Source organism: Phascolarctos cinereus, unplaced genomic scaffold, assembly GCF_003287225.1.
Source record: "Phascolarctos cinereus isolate Bilbo 61053 unplaced genomic scaffold, phaCin_HiC Scaffold_726;HRSCAF=1367, whole genome shotgun sequence".
NCBI classification, from domain to species: Eukaryota; Metazoa; Chordata; class Mammalia; order Diprotodontia; family Phascolarctidae; genus Phascolarctos; species Phascolarctos cinereus.
Genome location: NW_027556098.1, coordinates 363,403,727 through 363,421,874, shown reverse-complemented (window position 1 = coordinate 363,421,874; position 18,148 = coordinate 363,403,727). Strand labels below are relative to the sequence as shown.

Genomic DNA, 18,148 nt, shown 5'->3' with positions numbered 1-18,148 from the left:
TGAGGGCCAGTCCTAAAGAGTCCGATCTGGGTTCAAGATCCAGGATAGAGTTTGACCCTTGCCTAGTCTTGACCCTTAAGGCTCACAATCTTAGGAAGTTGGCTCTCCAATCTCTCGCGCAAGGGAGGTTCTTGGAACATTCCTTCCTGCTCTTTGAACCCTTAGATTTATATACAATTCCTCTGTTAAGGTGGCACCAGGGAAGGTCTCGGAATATACTGCCCTATCTAGGAACCCTGATAACAAGGAAACATATGTTGTTACGTACACAGAAGATGTATGGGGAGTATCTCACGGGAATGACTCTTTGAAGTTTATGTTAGATTTTTCTATATATGCTGTAACCCTCAGATGAATAAACGGCTCAGTCTTCACTAACTCACCTGGCCCACATCTCTTCATTTCACGCTGTCCCATGAGGTGCCTCACTTAGTTGCAGGCAACAGAGGAACACCTTCAAAAATATAAAATATTCCAAGTTATATTAGACCAAATAGAGATCTTAAAAAACTGAATCTCATTAAAGGAAATAGAAGTAGTTGTAAAGGAACTATGAAAGAAAAAAGCTTTTGGTCCTAATGGATTCACAGAACAATTCTATCAAACTTTTCAAGAACAATTAGTACCCATATTACACACATTATTTTCAAAAATTAAGAAAGAAAGCACTCTATTAGAATCCTTTTGTGAAACAAATGTAGTCCTGATACCTAAACCAGGGAAGGTTAAAACACAGAACTATAAACTAATATCATTAATGAATATAAATTCAAAACTTTTAAATAAAATCCTGTTAAATAGATTATAGTGATTTATCACATAAATCATTCATTTATGACCATGTTGGATTTATGCCAGCGATACCAAGATAGTTCAACATTGGGAACATAATCAATATCATTATATTAAAAACAAAAATAGCCCAAACCACATGACTATCTCAATAAGTGCAGAAAAAGCTTTTGACAAAGTACAACAAATGTTTATGCTTTAAAAAAACCCTATGAAGTATAGGCATAAAAGGACCTTTTTAATATCATAAAAAGTATCTAAAACCAAAAGAAAGTATCATATGCAATGGAGATACACTAGAAACTTCCAATAAATGCAAGAGCAAAGCAAGGATATCTATACTCCCCACTCTTCATTGACGTAATTCTGGAAATGCTAGCAATAAGACAAAAGAATGAAATAAAAGGCATAATATAGGTAAAGCGGAGATAATAGTGTACCTATTTGCCAATAATATAATAGTTTCCCAGGAAAATACTAGAGAATCAACAAAGATACGAATTGAGATGATAGGTTCAGTAAATATGTTAAGTATGCATTTAAAAAAATTAAAAAGCCAACAAACAGACAAAACTAAGATAAACACAAAAAAGAAGGTATTAAAATGACAGGAGAAATAGACAATACAAAACCAAAAAAAACCCTAGAAAAGTGATAAAACTAAAATCTGGTTCTTTGAAAAGACCAATAAAATTGACACACATCTATAGCAAATCTGACTAAAAATAAATGCTACAAAATAAGTTCTCAACTGTGTTACACAGAGTCAGATCTAAATAATTGGAAAAAAATCAGTTGCTCATGGGTAGGCTGAGCTAATATAATAAAAATAACAATTCTACCTAAGTTAATTTACTTATTCAGTGCCATACCAATCGAACTACCAAAAAATTATTTTATAGAGCTAGAAAAAATAATAACAAGATTCATCTGGAATAACAAAAAGTCCAGAATATCAAGGGAACTAATGAAAAGAAATGGAGAGGAAGGTGGCCTAGCTGTTCCAGATCTTAAATTGTATTATAAAGCAGCAACCATCAAAACTGCTTGGTACTGGCCAAGAAATAGAGTGATGGATCAGTAGAATATGTTAGGTATGCAAGACACAGTAGTCAATGACTATACTAATCTACTATTTGATAAGCCTGAAGATCCCAGCTTCTGGGATAAGAACTCACTATTTAACAAAAACTGCTGGGAAAACTGGAAAAGAGTATGACAGAAAAGAGGCATAGACCAAAATCTTACACCGCATACGAAAATAAAGTCAAAATGGGTTCATGATTTAGATATAAAGGCTGATACTATAAGCAAACTGGGAGAGCAAGGAATAGTTTACCTATCAGATTTATGGGGAACAGAAGAATTTATGAACAAACATGAGACAGAGAACATTATGAAATGCAAAAGTGATCATTCTGATTATATCAAATAGAAAAGTTTTTGCACAAAGTTAATGCAACCAAGATTAAAAGGGAAGCAGAAAACTGGGAAAGAAGTTTTACAACCAGTGTCTCTGATAAGGGCCTCATTTCTAAAATATATAGAGAATTAAGTCAAATTTATAAGAATACAAGTCATTCCCCAATTGATAAATGGTCAAAGGACATGAACAGGCAGTTCTCAGATGAAGAAATTAAAGCCATCTATAGTCATATGAAAAAATGCTCTAAATCGTTATTGATTAGAGAAATGCAAATCAAAACAACTCTGAGGTACCATATCACACCTATCATATTGGCCAACATGACAAAATAGGAAAATGATAAATGCTGGAGAAGATGTGGGAAAATTGGAACACTAATGCATTGTTGGTAGAGTTGTGAATTGATCCAACCATTTTGAAGAGCAATATGGAACTATACTATACCCAAAGGGCTATAAAACTGTGCATACCCTTTGACCCAGCAATAGCACTTCTAGGGCTATATCCCAAAGAGATCACAAAAATGGGGAAAGGACCCACATGTACAAAAATATTTATAGCCGCTCTTTCTGTGGTGGCAAAGAATTGAAAAATTGAGGGAATGTCTATCAATTGGGGAATGAGTGAACAAGTTGTGGTATATGAACGTAATGGAATACTATTGCGGTATAATAAATGATGAGCAGGCTGACTTCAGAAAAACCTGGAAAGACTTATATGAACTGATGCTGAGTGAAATGAGCAGGACCAGGAGAACATTGTACATAGTAGCAGCAACATTGTGCGATGACTAGCTTGGATAGACTTAACCCTCCTCAGCAATGCAAGGATCTAAGACATCGCCACAGGTCTCATGATGGAAAATGCTATCCACATCCAGAGAAAAAACTATGGAGTTAGAATGCAGATGGATGCATACTATTTGCTCTTTTTCTCTCTTTTGTTTTGTTTCCTCTTTCTTGTGGTTCACCCTATTGATTCTAATTCTTCCTTATAACATGACTAATGTGAAAATGTGTTTAATAGGAATGTATATGTAAAGCCTATATCAGATTGAACAACGTCTTGGGGAGAGAGGGGAAAGGAAGGGGGAGAAAAATTTGAAACTCAAAAGCATATGGAAGTGGTTGTTGAAAATTAAAAATGAATTAATAAAAAAAAGAAAAAAATTAACTGTGTTTTTAGATAATAACATATCCAAGGACAGTTATAAAAAGGAAGCTACCATTACAAATAACAAAATACAAAAAGTCTTGGGGATCAATCTATGAAACCATGCAAAAGACTTGTATAGATTAAACACAACATGTTCCTTAAAGACATAAAGAAGCCTTTTCCCCCAAGATGGCACTAAAGGTGAAGAAGGAAGTGGTTGTCCCACCCAAGACAGAAGCTAAGTCCAAGGCCTTGAAGGCCAAGAAGGCAGTGGTGAAGGGTATTCACAGCCAGAAAAAGAAGATCCGAACATCTCCCACCTTACGGCAACCAAAGACACTAAGACTTCAACAGCAGCCCAAATACCCTCAGAAAAGTGACCCTCGGAGGAGCAAGTTTGACCACTATGCCATTATTAAGTTTCCCTTGACCACTGAGTCTGTTATGAAGAAGATTGAGGACAACAGCACCCTGGTCTTCATTGTGGATGTCAAGGCCAACAAGTGTCAGATCAAGCAGGTGGTCAATAAGCTGTATGACATCGAGGTGGCCAAGGTCAACACACTGATCCAGCCTGATGGAGAAAAGAAGGCCTATGTTCGACTTGCTCCAGACTGTGATGCTTTAGATGTTGCCAACAAAATTGGAATCATCTAAACTGTGTCCAGCTATCCCACTGCACCTACAATAAAAAGTTTTCCAGCATAAAAAAAAAATTAAAAAACCCTTAAATAGCTGGAGGAATATTCAGTGATCATGGCTGGGTCGTGTCACTGTAACAAAAATGGCAATATTACCAGAGTTTATTTAAATTTTTTTTCCCTTTTTAAAAAAAATTAATTTATTTATTTTTAGTTTTCAACAATCACTTCCATATGCTTTAGAATTTTAAATTTTTCTCCCCCTCCCTTCCCCCCTAAGAAGGCATGCAGTCTGATATAGGCCCTATATATACATTCCTATTAAACATATTTTCACATTAGTCATGTTGTAAAGAAGAATTAGAACCTGTAAGAGGAACCACAAGAAAGAGGAAAGAAAACAAAACAGAAGGGAAAAAAAAGAGCAAATAGTACACTTTGATCTGCATTCAAACTCCATAGTTCTTTCTCTGGAGATGAATAGCATTTTCCTTCATGAGACTTTTGTAGATGTCTTAGATCTTTGCATTGCTGAGAAGAGCTAAGTCTATCAAAGTCAGTCATCCCACGGTGTGGCTGTTACTGTACAACATTTCCCGGTTCTGCTCATTTCACTTGGCCAGTCCATACAGGTCTTTCCAGGTTTTTCTGAAGTCCACCTGCTCATCATTTCTTATAGCATGATACTATTCCATTATATTCATAAACCACATCTTATTCAGCAAGTTCCCAATTTATGGGCATCCCCTCAATTTCCAATTCTTGGCCACCACAGAAATAGCTGCTATAAATATTTTTATACATGTGGGTCCTTTTCCCATTTTTATGATCTCTTTGGGGTACAGTCCTAGAAGTGCTATTGCTGGGTCAAAGGATTGATTTAAACTTTTGATGATATGGCAACCAAATCACCTAAGAAATGCTTTATAGAACTTCACAAAATAATGACAAAATTTATTTGTAATGACAAAAGATCCCGAGCATCAAGGGAAATGATGAAAAGAGGTAGGAACAAAGGGAGAAGAGCACTTCCAGACCTCAAATTAGATTATAGAGTAGCAGCCACCAAAACCATTGGTTAAAAAGGGAAGCTAAGTGTTGCAGTAGATAGAGTGCTGGGCTGAAGTCAGGAAAGACATGTTCTTGAGTTCAAGTCTGGACTCAGACCCTTACTAGCTATGTGACCCTGGGCAAGTCACTTCACCCTGTCTGCCTCAGTTTCCTCATCTGTAAAATGAGGTGGAGAAAGAAATGGCAAACCACTCCATTATTTTTTCCAAGAAAACCCCAAAGAGGATCACAAAAGTCAGAAATGATTGAACAACAAATTAGTTAAAAAATAGAGAGATAGATCAATGAACCAGACTAAAAAAAGGAAAATTAGAAACAATAAAACTCTATAACTCAGTATCTGATAAAGTGGGGAAAAAATTTTACTTAGCAAAGAATTCCATATTTGATTTTTTAAAAATTTACTGGGAAAATTGGAAAGCAGTCTGACAGAAATTAGTTTATACCAACAATTTATACCATATTCCACAGTTCAGTACAGTTCCGTTGTTTTTTTTTTTTAAGTTATGTCCAACTCTTTTTGAGTCTTCTCTTCTGCAATTCATTTCACAGACAAGGAGCTAAGGTAAACTGGGTTAACTGACTTGCTCAGGGTCACACAGCTACTAAGTATCTGAGGCTACATTTGAACTCAGGAAGATGAGTCTTCCTGACTTCAGGTCCAGCGCTCCATCCATCTCGCCACCTAGCTGCTCCATATTTCACAATGCATTATAAATGGATATGTGACTTTAATATTAAAGATCATACTATAAAAAAAATCAAGAGAGAAACAGATCACATGCCTCTCACAGCTAGAGATAGGAGATGTATTCTTAACCAAAAAAAGGACAGAGGAAATTACAAAGCATAAAATAAATAACTTTGATTACATGAAGCTGACAAGCTTCTTCACAAACAAAATTAATTCACCTAGGATAAGAAGAGAAGTGGTTGAATAGAAAAAAAATCTTTGCCAAATATCTCCGACTAAGGGTTTAGTATCCAAGATATATGAACAATTAATATATATATATATATATGTGTTAATATATAACTAAATATGCATATATGTTTATATATAACTGTTGTGTGTATGTATATGTGTGTATGTGTGTATGTGTGTATATATATATAACAATACGTGTGTATACATACACATATACACACACACACACACACACACACATAGATACATATACACACATATGGTTGTATGCCTTTGAAACCTGGACAGTATAACAGCACCATGCCAGGAAACTGAATTGCTTCTATTTGAATTGTCTTGGGAAGATTCCGAAGGTCACCTGGTAGGACAAGGTACAGGACACCAAAGTCCTTTCTTGAGCTGAACTGCCAATCATTCAAACTCTAGTGCAGAGAGTGCAGCTCCAACGGGCTAGCCATGTTGTTCAATAGTTAAAAATACATTTGCCTAAAAGAATATTTTATGGAGAATTCACACAAGGCAACTCTCACATGGAGGTCAGAAAAAGTGATATAAAGATACTCTTGGGGTCTCTTTGAAGAACTTTGGAATCAATTGCAAGACATGGAAGATGCTAGCACAGGACCGTCCAATATGGTGTGCCTTCATCAAAGAAAGCTCAGTGCTCTGTGAGCAACGCAGAATTGTGGTAGCTCGAAAGAAATATAAGATGTGCCAATTTAGAGCCATCTCCACCCCAAATGTTCATACAGGCTATTTGTGCCCAAACTGTGGTAGAGCCTTCCAAGCTCATATTGCTTTGATCAACCACATTTGGACACACTGTACCTTGACCCCAACATAGTGATGACATTTGGTCTCTTTGAGAATGAATGACAACAACTAATATATATATATATGTATATGTATATAAAACTCCATATGTACACACACACACACACACACACACACACAAAACCAAAAGACATTCCTGAATAGATAAATGATCAAAGAATATGAACAATTTTCAAAAGAAGACCTGCAAACTATTAACAACTATACTGTGAGGATTAAATAAGATGATATTTGTAAAATGTTTACAGTTTCTGGCACATAGTAGGCACTTAATAAATGCTCTCTCCTTCCCTCACCCCATATGAAAGAATGTTCCAAATCATTAGTAATAAGAGAAATGCAAATCAAAACAGCCCTGAGGTTTCACCTCCCACCTTGCGAACTGATAAAGATGACAAAAGATAGAAATCTTGGAGGGATTGTGTGAAAGTAGGCACGCTGGTGTCTATCTGGTATTGTTGGTAGATCTGTGAATTGGTACAACCATTTTGGAAATCAATTTGGAATTATGAAAATAAGTTACTAAAACGTCCATATCCTTTAACCCAAAGATTCTGTATACCTCAAGGAAGCTGTTATTATAGCTGTTTGTCCTTTGTTCTCCAAGAGGACCATGACATCAGAGAGGTGATGCACTGACACACAAGTGAGTTAGATTGAAGTGAGGGAGGGCTGCCAAGGAAGCTATTCGAAAGAAGAAAGTCCTCATATACACCACAATATTTAGAGCAGCTCTTCTTGTGATAGCAAAGAATTGGAAACAAGATAAGTGTCTATTAATTGGAGGATGACTGAACCAACTGCGGGACACGAATGTAATGGAGTATTACAATGCTGTAAGAAATGATGTATGTGTGACAAACACAGAGAAGCGTGGAAAGATCTACATGAACTGATGCAAAGCAAAGGAAGCAGAGCCAAGGAAAGGAAACAATATGCACAATGACAACAACAATGTGAACTGAAAGAAAAACCAGGAGCATAGATCAAAAGTAAATGTTGCAGAATTACAAAGCACAAGCATGGCCTGAAAGAAAAGATGGGAAAAGACACCCTCACCACCCTTCTGCAGAAGTAGGAGGTCCACAAGAATTATGTTGATTTTTTCTTTTTTTCTTTTTTCTCTTTTTTTCTTTTAAAAAGTACTATTTGTTATACAGGATGGCTTGCTGGGAGGGGAAGAAGAAGGGGTGCCAGGGGAATTGATGGTGACATTAAAAACCCAAAGATATCAATAAAAACTTATTTTAGATAATACAATATATTAGAATGGATTTTCTTTCCTCTTCTCCCCAAATACCTCACAATTCTCTTGGCTCATGCGCCCTCGCCCACTGGAAATTTCATTCTTGGTTCCCTTTTTAGCACACCCCTGAAAAACTCCATCACTCAAGATTTAGTCTAAATGGATTTTAGTAAAAGAAAATTGGAAGTTAAATGTAATTGTATTAACAATTGATGAGGCTTGAATACATGACTGCCACTGCTTCTGGGAGAGCCTGAACTTCTAGTTCACTCCCTCTACCCTTTCTTCTGCATCCTTCCCCTCATTTTCACTATGGGAACACACACACCTCAAGGCCATTTGTAAAAGTCTGTCACTTATTCTTAGTCTCAGAGATCAAAAGGAAGAGTGGAACTTTCAGCTCACCACAGTTGTTCCAGCAGAGGTTATTGGGGATATCTTGGCCAACAAGTAGGCAAAACCTACTGTCCGTTATTTCAGCAAAAAATCCCCTGGGACCACTCAAATAACCAACTTCGTTCTTTGTGTCCCCTCCCAATGTATTATAGATGCAGATAAAAGCCTGAGGGTTACTGTCATCATCATCATCATCATCATCATCAATAACTCTTTTGCCCAGGGTCACACAGCTAGTAAGTATCTAGTGTTTGGTCTGAAGCTGGATTTGAACTCAGGTCCTCCTGACTTCAGGGCCGATGTTCTGTCTACTGCACCACCTAGCTGCCCCTTACAACTCTCATTATTTATAGAACTCTTACTATGTGCCAGGCACTGTTCTAAACACTTCAGAGTGATTATATCATGTAATAATAATAACAATAACAATTGCTAATATTTACATAGTTCTTACTATGTGCCTGCCATTGTTCCAAATGCTTTACAAATATCTCATTTGATCCTCAAAACAACCCTGGGAGGATGGTGCTATTATTATCCTCATTTTACAGATGAGAAAATGGAGGCAGAAAGAGGTTAAGTGACTTGCCCAGGATCACACAGCCGGTAAGTGTTTGAGGCCAATTTTTAACTCAGGTTTTTCTGACTCCAGGCCTGATTCTCTATGCACTATGGCACCATCTGGCTGCCTCACAGAGCACTATGCCTTGCGTTTGAACATCTTATCGCAGCATATGAACATAGCACACCTTCTGACAGCTGGCCTTTAACTTCGATCCCCTTCTATCCTTTCTGACTCCACATTTACACTTCTCTTTGGCACCTAAGATTAGGGAAATACAGGCAAAGACCAGAAAACATGGAACACCCAAAGACTGCTTCACAGGGGTTATGCTGTTAAAGGGGTGGTTAGTGAACATTTAGAAAGAGAAGCAATGATCAAAAGCAACTAGAATTGCTTTGTCAAGAGCAGGTCAAGATACTCTAGCCTTGTTTCCATTTTGATGAATTTATTAGACTGGTAGAGCAGAAGAATGCTATAGACACAGTGTAGCATCACTAATGTGAAAATATGTTTAATAGGAATGTGTATGTATAGCCCGTATCAGATTGCGTGCCCTCTTGGGGAGGGAAGTGGGGAAGGAGGGAGAGAAAAATTTAAAACTCAAAAGCTTATGGAAGTGATTGTTGATAATTCAGAATAAATTAATTTTTAAAAAAAGACATAGCGTACCTAGATTTTAACGAAGCATTTCACAAGGTCTATCGTGCTGTTCTAGATGATCATAGAGTTGGGGGATTCAGAATTGGTGAAATGACTAGCCCCAAAGCGTAATCATTAATGAGTCAATGACAACTTGAAATAAGGTCTCTAGTAAGTTTCTCCAGAGATCTGTGTTTGACTCTGTACTGTTTAACCTTTTTTTTTATCAATAATTTGGACAAAGGTATTGATGGAATCTTTATAAAATTTGCAGATGATGGAATGACTATCCAAAAATATCTAGGTAGCTTAGAATATTAGACCATATATACTATATTAAATTGAATCAGACAATCAATATTTACCATGTACCTACCATCTGTCACGTACTAAGCTAAGTCCTGGAAATAGAAATAGCTTCCCAAATTGTCCCCTTCTCTCCCCTCCCCAAAAAAGATAATCCTCAAGAAACTTGGATTTATAATGGGGGAAGACAGCACATAAAAAGATGCTAGAAATCTGCAGAGAGAGAGGAGAAGGCAGTCATGTCAGGGAAAGCTGAGAAAGTCCAAAAAGTCAGTAGTGGAGACAGAGAAGTGAGTGTGGATGGCCTGGCAACTTTAAATAGTATTCCTGGGCAGGAACTCACTAATCAAAGGAGAGGACCATAAGAGTCAAGGCATCTCTAGTGTGTGCAGGCTGCTGAGGCAAAGTCTTTGACCTCTGGCATCTTATATTCTACGGAAGAGGCAACATTTACATTTACAAGTATACACAAAATAAATACCTCCCCACCAAAAGAAAAGGTAATTTTGGCAGGGAAGGTACTAGCAGCTAGGGGCATCAGAAAAGGGCTTATAAAGAAACTGATACTTGAGCCAATACTTGAAGGTAAGGAGATAGTAAGAGGCAGGAGGGATTGTATTCCAGGTATGGGGGTGGAATGAAAAGAAATGAATGTTAAAGAGTAAGGGTCAGCCAGAAAGCCACTTTGACTGTAGAACCCCTCAAAAAATATCATAGGGCTAAAAAAGTGGGTTGGAGACAGGCTCTATAAGTCTTTAAATGACAGAGGAATCTGACCCTGGTCTAAGGGTTCGCCACCTTTTTTGAGCCATGGACACCTCTGGCACTCTGGTGAAGACTGTGGACCCCTTCCTAGAACCGCATTTTAAAATACATAAAATAAACACATGGAATGTGGCAAAGGAAATCAATTATATTGAAATCTAGATTGTAGGCAGAAAGACTGAAATCACGTGAGATCTCATGGCAGGTTTAATAACTACAATAATTTCAAAGTAGTGATGAATATAAATGATATTTGGAGATCTGTGACAACTGTGCTGTGATAGGGAAAATGTGATTTCTCTTGGTGACAAGGTCACAAGTACTTCTAACATCACTGTAGTTTCTTGCTGATATTTATGATAAAAGGAAATGCTAAATTTTAGTTAGAGGTTAGTAAAAATAAAGATGCATTTTTGCCTGTCCTTGTTCACGAACCCTCTGAAATCTATCCATGTAGGAGAACCATGGATCCTCGTCCTGGAAGTAATAATTTTTTGAGTAAGGGAGTAATGTGGTCAGACCTATGCTTTAAGAAAATCGCTTTGGAAGTTGTGTATGGGGTGGCTCGTAAACGGGAAGATGAGGCAGGAACACCATGTTATTGTTATTGTGCGTTATTGCAGTCGTCCAGGTAATGATGAGCATGGATGATAGCAGTGGAAGGAGAAAGAAGGCGCCAGGCATGGGAGATGTCATAGAGGTAGGATGATGATATGAAGTCTGACAAGAAGGTTCAAAAAATCACCTTCATAAGGACAAATGGGAGAAGCACGGGACAAGGCAGCACTTTGTCTGAAAAGAGATCTGGAAATTTTAGATGATCGGTTATAAGCTCAATATGAGACAACAGTATGATGTAGCAACCAAAAATGCCCATATGATCTTAGGTAGCAGGGGTGGGGAACCTGGGGCCTCGAGGCCACATGTGGCTCTCTAGGTCCTCAAGCACAGTCCTTTGACTGAATCCTATCTTCACAGAACAAATCCCCTTAATAAAAGGATTTGTTGTGTAAAACTTGGATTCAGTCAAAAGGCTGCACTCGAGGACCTAGAAGGCCACACGTGGCCTCGAAGCCCCAGGTTCCCCACCCCTACAGACTATGCGAAGAGAGGTGTGGCATCCAGGATGAGGGAAGCGATCTTTCCGTTGTGTGTTTCCCTCGTTGGTCACCATCTGCAGTACTTTGGTCCGTTCTGGGGACCACAGTAATGTGGCAGGATAACGTGGCTGACTGACCCGGGCCCCACTTTCTCAGGCACCTTGAGGAGGCTGTGTCGTCTCATTTCTCTGCCATTGACCTGAGCCCATTTTAGGAGGCCAGTGACCGTTTTCTCCCTTGGCACTGGGTGGCCTTTACAAAGGCTGTGGAGATACATTGTTGCTGTTCAGTCACTTCAGTCATGTCTGACTCTTAGTGACCCCATTTGAGGGTTTTTTTTTTTTGGCAAAGATACTAGAGTGGTTTACCATTTCGTTCTCCAGCTCATTTTACAGATGAGAAAACGGAGGCAAACAAGGTTAAGTGACTTGCCCAGGGTCACACAGCTAGCAAGTGTCTGAGGCCAGATCTGAACTCAAGTCTTCCTGACTCCAGGCCTGGCACTCTATATACTGCACCACGTAGTGGCCCACACAGACATATTAAGAACATGCAAACGTTTTCCCTTAACACACTGAGGGCATAATCCTCCCTTATCCCACCTTCGTGTCTGGAGGGGGAGGGGACACTTGCATCATAACATGGCTTAGTTCCTATATAGTATGGATCACATGTAGCTCATGTCCAAAGGTGACAGCATTGGCAGATGAGTTTTCTGTTGGGCTGGAGTAATAAATGTAGGCAATAAACCACAGCACTAATAGCTATACCTGCGATTTTGTCACCAATAGAAATCATATCACATTGTAATTTTTGCTGATATCTCAAAACATTGTTTGTACTTATTATACTTTTCCTCTTGGTGACCTTCTTCCAGAGCCTCCATTTTGGGGATGGACTCAGGCTGGCCATTCTTCATCCCTCTCCTAACTGTGCATCTGACTCTCTGGACTTCACCACCATGCCCCCGAGCAAATAACGTCTCCCTCCTCTTTTCCTTTCGTTGTGTTGCCTCCTCCACTAAAATGTAAGCTCCTCGAGGGAAGGAACTATCTTTTTGCTCGCATTTGTATCTCCAGCACTTAGCACATAACAAATACAATAAATGTTTGTTGCCTGCTTATGACGATTTCAAAACTACTGCAGTTATTAGACTTGCCCCTGGCTCTCCCGTGATCACTGTCTTCCCGTCTACAGACTGTATTGCAACATAATTGCTTTCTGTTGTTACCATATGTGTTTTACTTCATGCATTTAAGAAAATTATTCTATAAAGAGGTTCAAAGGCATCACCAGACTGCCAGAGGGATCTACGACCCCCCTAAAATTAAGAACCCCTGAAAAAAAGGGAGATAACACACCTAGAGAATGGTGACCAGGGAGGGACACTTTGGTCCAGATCATGATAAGGATGGTAAGTGGAACCAGGGCCAAGTGAAGTGAGCAGAACCAGGAGAACACTGTCCACGGCAATAGCGATATGGCAACAATGATAACTGTGAAAGACTTAGCTACTCTGATCAAGACCATGATTCAAGACAATTCCAAAGGACCCCTGATGAAAAATGCGCTCCACCTCCAAAGAGAGAGAACTGTTGAACTCTGAGTACAGATTGAAGCATACTGTTTTTACTTTCTTTTTTGCTTCCTTTTTTAATATGTATTTTCTTTTGCAACATGGTTAATATGGAAATATATTTTGCATAACTTCATATGTATAATTGATATATTGCTTGCCTTCTTAAAGGGTGAGAGAAGAGCAGGCAGGAGGGAGAAAATTTGGAATTCGATTTTAAAGAATGAATGTTAAAAAAATTACATGTAATTGGGAGTATTTAGCAAAATAAATAAAAAAATATATTTTTAAAAGTAGTGTAGTAAATGGAAAGATCACTGGAAATGGTAAATCTTAGAGTAAGAATATGTGTAAGGATAGGTTGGTTGGGTGGAAGGTATGTCAAACATATGGAAAGAAAAGGAAGGGAGGAAGGGAGGGACAGCGGAGGGAAAGAAGGAAGGAAAGGAGGAAGGAATCACTGGATTGGGGATGATAGATGATGGCTAGATAGATAACGTATTTATTAAATACTATGTGCCAGGTACACACAAACAGAAAGTCTCTGCGCTCAATGAGCTTACATCCAAAGAGAGAATGGGACACCAGGGGATGCAAGGTGCTGGGACATCTTGCTCCATGGAGCTGAAACCAGACAGGGCAGCAAATACAAAATGGAGCACAGCTGAGAGTCCAGTTTCTGCCCTGTCTTTTTTTTTTTGCCTCTTAATATTTTATTTTTTCACCAATTACATCTAAAACTAATTTTTAACATTTGTTTTTATTAAATTTTTAGTTCCCAAGTCTCTCTCCCTCTTCCTCCCCACCTCCCTCATGGAGAAGGCAAGCTATTTGATACATGTACAGTCATGCAAAACATATTTCCATATTAGCCATATTATGAAAGAAAACACAGACAAAAAACCTGAAAAAATAAAAAAGGAAATAATAGTATGTTTTGATCTGTATCAGACTCCATCAGTTCTTTCTCTGGAGGCAGATAGCATTTTTCATCATACATCCTTTGGAACTGGAAGCTCTGCCCTGTCTTAGAGGAAGACAATTCCCTGCGCTGCAGTGGTGATGTTCACCTGCGTTGATAGAGGGATTTCTTCGCCCGGAAGTTCTTTATACTCATGGAATCACAGGTCGAGTCCCTATTCCTAACTAGTTGGCCTCAGTTTCCTCATTTGTAAAATAAGAAGATTGATCTCAGTTGTCTTTGAGGTCCCTACATCTATAATCTTCTGTGGAATAACAGCGCTGTTCTCTGGCCTGTGGAGGACAGAGAGGCCAAACCTGAGAGCATCTTGGCAGAACAGCTGAGGGGGTTTAAGGGTCCCTGGGCAGCTGCTCCTAACCGACTTGCCAAGGCAGTGTTTGGGCTAGTATTTCCCTGCAACTCCCGGACCAGGGTCATGCCATTCACCTCAGGGGAGGGGCAGAGCAGCTGCTTGGACAGCTGCAGACTTAAAGTCTTAAAGAATTAGTTGCCCAGGACACTGAGACGTTGAGTAAATTACTCTTGGGTTGTGTGGCCAGTACGCGTCAGGGGTAGAGATTGAACTCTGGTCCTCTTGTGTTTGCTCTTTCCTTGTATCTCTGAGCACTTTGCCTGGGTGAAAGCTTCTCTTAATAAATGTTTGTTGATTGATTCAGTCACTCAGTCAGCTAGAACGTATTGAGTTTTGACTCTAGGCTAGGCACTATGCTAAGTACCAGATATACAAAGAAAGACTAAAAACTTGGTTTCTGCCTTCAAAGAGCTTACATTCTAATGGAAGAGACAACAAGTAGAAAATCCAATCCTGATTCCTGGTCGGGCTCCCTATTCACATAACCCCTAGGCACCATCCCCATTCTCATCTTCTTTATTCTTTTCCTACACTCTGAAGAGATGACCCTTCTGTCCAGGACCAACCGTCTTGTAGGGACCTTTGATCCCCTCCCCCACCATGCGCTCTGGCACAGCGCCTCCCCAAAACCATCCCTTCCCCGCAATATCCATTTTCTCACTCTCTCTTGCTTCCTTCCCCCGATGTTTGCAAGCCCACCTAAGTCTCCTTCATCCTTTAGAACAAAAGAAAACCTTTTACCTGACCTGCAGTTTCTTCAGGTTTTTGTCCTATGTTTGCTCCTTCCTTTCTTAATCAAATTCCTAGTGAAAAAAAAAGTGGTTCACTCCTCACCTCTACTCCCTCTCCTTTATTCGCTTCTCAACCCTTTGCAGGGAGGCTTCGGGATTCATCACTCAAGGAAATTGCTCTCTCCAAGGTTATCAGGGATGTCTTAATTGCCAGATCTAATGGCCTTTTTCTCAATCCTTATCCTTCCTGACCTGTCTGCAGCATTTGGGGCTGTTATGTGGCCCCTTCCATTGGATTTTCAGGACCCTGCTCTTTCTAGTTTCTCCTCTTACCTATCTGATCCTTTCCCCACTTTTCCGTCTGCTTTGCTGGTTCCTAATGAGCATACATATCTAAACACTGTTCTGGGCCCTCATCTCTTCTTTGTCCACTCTCTCTCACTGAGAGGTCCTTGTCAAATTCTAACACTTCATTTATCTGCTCAAATGATTCCCCCATCTCTATAGACAGCCCTGGTGTTTCCTCAGAGCTCCAGGCCCACATCACCAACAGCCTATGGAACATTTTGAACTAAGTGTCTCATAGGCATCTTCAACTCAGTATGTCTGAAACAGAATCATTCTCTTTTCCCCAAACCTATCCCTTTTCTTAATTTCTCCTTTCAGCTGGAGGCACCACCATCCTTGTGGTCACCCAGGCTCCCAACCTTGGTGCTTCCTCTGATGCCTCCCTCTGCCTTACCCCACATTTTTAGTCAACCACCAAATTTTTCATTCCCATTTGTCTCCTCTCCACTCACACTGCCATTACCCTGGTATAGGCTGGTCTCACCCAGCCTATTGGAACAGCCTTCCATCTATCCTCCAACACAGATGTTAAAGGGATTTTCCTAAAGCCCAGGTCTAACCATGTCTCTCCCTTCTCAATAAACCCTAACAGCTCCCTACTGCCCTAAGGATCAAATAGAAATTCTTGTTTGGCTTTTAAAGTCTTTCACAGCCTGACTTCAACCTATACTTACAACCTTATTGTACGTTACTCCCCTTTGCGATCTCTTCAGTCCAGCCAAGGTAGCATTTTTACTGTCCTCAGATACCACATTCCACATCCTTTCTCCATGCCTTTGTCTTCCCCACCTCCACTTCCTGCCTGGAAGACCTCCCTCCTTACCCCTGCCTCCTGGAATCCCATGTTTCCAACAGCACTGAGCTCAAACGTTCCCTTCTATGTGAAGCCTTTCTTGATGCCCCCAGTTTCTGGAGCCCTCCCTTACTGTCATCTATCTCTTTCCCTATCTATCTCTTTCTCTATCTATCCACTTGTCTATACACACACACACACACACACACACACACACACACACACTCCATGTCTTGATGTCTCTAGCTGATAGTGCCACCTCCATAGACCTGCCTGTTTATCTTTATATCCATGTCTTGATCCCCCCAGCACTCCCATTGCCATCTATCAATCAATCTATCTATCATCTATCTATCTATCTATCTATCTATCTATCTATCTATCTATCTATCTATCTATCTATCTTTATATCCATTTCCTGATCCCCCAGGTTCAAGTGCCCTCCCCCATTGCCTAATGTTTATTTATCTATCTATCTACCTGTTTTTTATCTCTCTCTATTTATCTATGTCTATATCTGTCTGTCTGTCTTTATATCTATATATCTATATATAGGTCTATATCTGTCTATCTACCTATCTACCTATCTTTCTTATATCCATGTCTTGCTCCCCCCCAGCACTCCCTCATTGCCTTATATCTATCAGCTTATCTATATCTATCTATCCATCCATCTATCTATCCATCCATCTATCTATCCATCCATCCATCTATCCATCCATCCATCCATCCATCCATCCATCCATCTATCTATCTATCTATCTATCTATCTATCTATCTATCTATCTATCTATCTATCATCTGTCTATCTTTATCTCTATCCCTGTCTTCCTCACCTCTAAAGAATGTAAGTCCCTTGAGGGCAGGGATTATTTAACTCTTGTCTTTGTATAGCTAGTCTTAGCATAGTGCCAAGTCCAAAGCTGGTGCTTAATTAAATGAATGAATGAATTTATCAAGCACTTACTCTCCATAGTACTATACAGTACTATGTACTTAGGGGATGCAAACACAGAAGGAAAGATAGTCCCTGTGCTCGGGGAGCTCACATTCTCATGGAAGAGAACACAAATAGGAGGTTTTGTTGCAAGTCAGATGGAAAAGTCCCATGAAGCTTAGAGGGCAATGACAAAATATGTGGTAATACATTTTTTCCACTGATAAAACCACATCCACTTCTGATGCTGAGATTCTTGACAGTGCCAACGACTTTTGGTGGTAAGAAACTTCTTTTATAGATCTTCAGTATCTGTGGCTGATTGATGATTGCTAACTCCATTTTACAGGTGAGGAAACTGAAGTTCAGATAGGTTCCAGCTTGCCTACAGACAAATAGCTACTAGTAAGTATCAAAAGTGGGAAATGAACCCAAGTCTTCTTGACCAAAACCAGAGGTCCAGCACTCTACCCTGTGTACCAGGATGCTCCTCCTTTCAAATCTATCTTAAAACTCAACTCCTCCAGGAAGTCTTCTCTGATTACCCCACATCAGTTTCAAATGA

General features: G+C 39.4%; 1 long non-coding RNA gene and 1 pseudogene across 1 annotated transcript in view; one reads left to right on the top strand and one right to left on the bottom strand.

Moving 5' to 3' along the window:
* Window positions 1-378: 378 nt before the first annotated feature.
* LOC144454489 (uncharacterized) overlaps window positions 379-18,148 on the bottom strand; it is a 56,896-nt gene continuing 39,126 nt past the window's right edge. Inside the window, exon 3 of the long non-coding RNA XR_013482916.1 lies at window positions 379-454. This is a non-coding gene — a long non-coding RNA (uncharacterized LOC144454489). The remainder of the gene's footprint in view (window positions 455-18,148) is intronic.
* On the top strand, window positions 3,557-4,030 carry LOC110206278 (large ribosomal subunit protein uL23 pseudogene; annotated as a pseudogene).